This window comes from Rattus rattus, chromosome 2 (assembly GCF_011064425.1).
Source record: "Rattus rattus isolate New Zealand chromosome 2, Rrattus_CSIRO_v1, whole genome shotgun sequence".
Lineage (NCBI taxonomy): Eukaryota > Metazoa > Chordata > Mammalia > Rodentia > Muridae > Rattus > Rattus rattus.
In genome coordinates this window covers 164623017-164627892 of record NC_046155.1, presented here as the reverse complement: position 1 = coordinate 164627892, position 4876 = coordinate 164623017, and the positions used below count along the sequence as shown (strand labels likewise).

The window sequence follows — 4876 nt, the reverse complement described above, 5'->3', positions numbered from 1 at the left end:
GAGAAATTCAGATCAATTTCACTTATGAATATCGGTGCAAAAATACTCAATGAAATTCTTGCAAACCGAATCCAAGAGCACATCAAAACAATCATCCATCATGATCAAGTAGGCTTCATCCCAGATATTCAGGGATGGTTTAATATACGGAAAACCATCAATGAAACCCACTATATAAACAAACTGAAAGATAAAAACCACATGATCATTTCATTAGATGCTGAGAAAGCATTTGACAAAATTCAACAACACTCCATGATAAAAAGTCCTGGAAAGAAGAGGAATTCAAGGCCCATACCTAAACATAGTAAAAGCCATATACAGTAAACCAGCAGCTAATATTAAACTAAATGGAGAGAAACGTGAAGCAATCACACTAAAATCAGGGACTAGACAAGGCTGCCCACTCTCTCCCTACTTATTCAATATAGTTCTCGAAGTCCTAGCCAGAGCAATCAGACAACAAAAGAGGATCAAAGGGATACAGATTGGAAAGGAAGAAGTCAAAATATCACTTTTTGCAGATGATATGATAGTATATTTCAGTGATCCCAAAAGTTCCACCAGAGAACTACTAAACCTGATAAACCCCTTCAGCTAAGTGGCTGAGTATAAAATTAACTCAAATAAACCAGTAGCCTTCCTCTACTAAAAAGAGAAACAAGCTGAGAAAGAAATGAGGGAAACAACACCCTTCATAATAGTCCCAAATACTGTAAAATACCTCAGTGTGACTTTAACCAAGCAAGTAAAAGATCTGTACAATAAGAACTTCAAGACTCTGAAGAAAGAAATTGAAGACCTCAGAAGATGGAAAGACCCTCCATGCTAATGGATTGGAAAGATTAATACAGTAAACATGGACATTTTACCAAAAGCGATCACAGATTCTATACAATCAACATCCAAATTCCAAGTCAATTCATAGAGCTAGACAAATTTGCAAATTCATCTGGAATAACAAAAATCCCAGGATAGGTAATACTATCCTCAACAATAAAAGGACTTCTGGGGGAATCACTGTCCCTGAACTCAAGCAGTATTACGGATCAATAGTGATTAAAAACTGTATGGTGTGCTCGCTTCGGCAGCACATATACTAAAATTGGAACGATACAGAGAAGATTAGCATGGCCCCTGCGCAAGGATGACACGCAAATTCGTGAAGCGTTCCATATTTTTAAAGATGGAAATAAAGGCTTACTTCTCTTTAAAAAAAAAAAACTGTATGGTATTTATACAGAGGCAGGCAGTTAGATGAGTGGAATAGAATTGAAAACCCAGAAACCTATGTTCACTTGATTTTTGACAAAGGAGCCAAAAACCATACAATTGAAAAGAGATAATATTTTCAGCAAATGGTGCTGTTTCAACTGGAGGTCAGCATGTAGAAGAATCAAGATCGAACCATTCTTATCACCCTGTACAACGCTTAAGTCCAAGTGGATCAAGGACCTCCACATCAAACCAGGTACACTCAAACTAATAGAAGAAAAAGTGGGGAAGAATCTCAAGCATATGGGCCCTGGAGAAAACTTCCTGAATAAAACACCAATGGCTTATGCTCTAAGATCGAGAATTGAAAAATGGGATCTCATAAAACCACAAAGCTTCTGTAAGGTATAGGAAACTTGTTAGGACAAAACAGCAACCTACAGATTGGGAAAAGATGTTTACCAATCCTACAACTAATAGAGGGCTCATATCTGAAATATACAAAGAATTCACGAAGTTAGCCTGCAGGGAGACAAAAAACCCTAAAAAATGGGTTTCATAAAAGAGTTCACAGCTGAGGAATGCCAAATGGCTGAGAAGCACCTAAAGAAATGTTCAACATCTTTAGTCATAAGGGAAATGCAAATCAAAACAACCCTGAGATTCCACCTCACACCAGTCAGAATGAATAAGATCAAAAACACTGGTGACAGCAAATGCTGGCAAGGATGTGGAGAAAAGAGGAACACTCCTCCACTGTTGGTGGGATTGCAGACTGGTACAACCATTCTGGAAATCAGTCTGGAGGTTCCTCAGAAAATTAGACATTGAACTACCTGAGGACCCAGCTATACTTATCTTGGGCATATACCCAAAAGATGCCCCAGCATATAACAAAGACACATGCTCCACTATGTTCATAGCAGCCTTACTTATAATAGCCAGAAGCTGGAAATAACCCAGATGCCCTTCAACAGAGGAATGGATACAGAAAATGTGGTACATCTACACAATGGAATACTAGTCAGCTATCAAAAAATGATTTTATGAAATTCATAGATGGAACTGGAAAATATCATCCTGAGTGAGGTATCCCAATCACAGAAAAATACACATGGTATGCACTCATTGATAAGTGGATATTAGTCCAAATGCTCGAATTATCCTAGATGCACAGAACACATGAAACTCAAGAAGCATGACCAAAATGTGAATGCTTCCCTCCTTCTTTAAAAGGGGAACAATAATTCTCTTGGGAGTGAATAGGGAGGCAAAGTTTAGAACAAAGGCTGGAGGAATGCCCATTCAGAGCCTGCCCCACATGTGGCCCATATATATAGAGCCACCAAAATAGATACGATGGATGAAGCAAAGAAGTGTTAGCTGACAGGAACTTGATGTAGATCTCTCCTGAGAGACACAGCCAGAATATGGCAAATACATAGGTGAATGCCAGCAGCAAACCACTGAACTGAGAATGGGACCCCTGTTGAAGGAATCAGAGAAAGGACTGAAAGAGCTGAAGGGGTTTGAGACCCCATATGAACAACAATGCCAACCAACCAGAGCTTCCAGGGACTAAGCCACTACCCAAAGACTATACATGGGCTGACCCTGGGCTCCAACTGCATAGGTAGCAATAAATAGCCTAGTAAAGGCACCAGTGCAAGGGGAAGCACTTGATCCTGCCAACACTGGACCCCCAGTGAACAGGATTCTTGGGGGAAGTCTGGTAATGGGGGGAGGATTGGGATGGGAACACCCATATCGAATGGGATGGGGAGGTGTTAGAAGGATGTTGGTATGGAAACCAGGAACGGGAATAACAATAGAAATGTAAATAAGACATAGCCAATTGAATAAAGATGAAAAAAAAAAGAATTACGCTAAAACACAACCAAACAGGTCAAGGAATTTAACAAAACCTTGCAAGACCTAAAAATGGAAATAGAAGCAATAAAGGTACCACAAAGGGAGACAACACTGAAGATAGGAAACCTAGGACAGACATCAGGAGTCATAGATGCAAGCATGATCAACAGAATATAATAGATAGGAGAGAGAATCTCAGGTACAAAAGATACCACAGAAAACATTAACACAACTATCAAATAAAATGTAAACCCCAAAAAACTCCTAATCCAAAATATCCAGGAAATCTAGGACACAATGACGAGATCAAACCTAAGGATAATGCATATGGAAGAGAGCAAAGATTCCCAACTTAAAGGGCCAGTAAATATCTTCCACAAACCTAAAGAAAGAGATGCCCATAATAATACAAGAAGCCTACAGAACTCCAATGATATTGGATGAGAAATACCCAATTTAATAAAGATGGAAAAAAACAGGAAACAATCATTGTTCCCTAATATCTTTCAACATCAATGGACTCAGTTCCCCCACACAAAAAACATAGGCTAACAGACTGAATACATAAAGAGGATCCAGCATTTTGCTGAATACAGGAAACACATCTCAGTGACAAAGACAGACACTATCTCAGAGTAAAAGGCTGGAAAACAATTTTCCAAGCAATGGTCCCAAGAATCAAGCTGGAGTAGACATTCTAATATCAAATGAAATTGACTTTCAACCAAAATTTATCAAAAAAGATAAGGAAGGATACATCACATTCATCAAAGGAATAATCCACCAAGATGAACTCTCAATCCTGAATAAATATGCTCCAAATGAAAGGGTACCTACATTCATTAAAAAACTTACAAAAGCTCAAAGCACACACTGTACCTCATGCAATAGTAGGAGACTTCAACACCCCACTCTCAGCAATGGACAGAACATAGAAACAGAAACAAAACAGAGACAGAGAGAAACTAACAGAAGTTAGTTTCTGAACCAAATTGATTTAACAGGTATCTATAGAACATTTCATCCTAAAACAAAAGAATATACCTTCTTCTCAGCACCCCATGGTATCTTCTTCAAAATTGACCATATGACCAGTCACAAAACAGGCCTCAACAGATACAAGAAGATTTGAAATAATCCCATGCATCCTATCAAATCACCATAGACTAAGACTGGTCTTCAATAACAACAAAAAATGGCAGAAAGCCCAAAGACACAGGAAGCTGAACAACACTCTTCTCGATGATAACTTGGTAAAAGAAGAAGAAAATGCAGAAATTTAAGACTTTTTACAATTTCATGAAAATGAAGGCACAACATACCCAAACTTATGGGACACAATGAAAGAAGTGCTAAGAGGAAAACACGTAGCTCAGAGAGCCTCCAAAGAGAAACTGGAGAGAGCATGCACTACCAGCTTGACAGCACTAGAAAAAAAGCTCTAGAAAAAGAAGAAACAAATATACCCAAAAGGAGTAGATGGCAGGAAATAATCAAACCAAGTAGAAAGAAAGAGTACTATACAAAGAATCGACAAAACCAGGAACTGGCTCTTTCAGAAAATCAACAAGATAAGGTAAAACCCTAACCAGTGGCCACAGAGAGAGTATCCAAATTAACAAAATCAGAAATGAAAAGGGAGACATAACAACAGAAACTGAGGAAATTTAAAAAAAACCCTCAAATCCTACTACAAAAGTGTATACTCAACAAAACTGGATGATCTGGATGAAATTGACAATTTTCTAGACAGATACCAGGTACCAAAGTTTAATCAGGATCAAATAAA

The 4876-nt window shown here is 38.3% G+C and overlaps 1 non-coding gene across 1 annotated transcript; it reads left to right on the top strand.

The window, feature by feature from the left end:
• Positions 1–1075: 1075 nt before the first annotated feature.
• LOC116894832 lies at positions 1076–1182 on the top strand. Its single transcript, XR_004387047.1, has one exon. It is a non-coding gene; the product is annotated as a U6 spliceosomal RNA (small nuclear RNA).
• The last annotated feature ends 3694 nt before the right edge of the window (positions 1183–4876 follow it).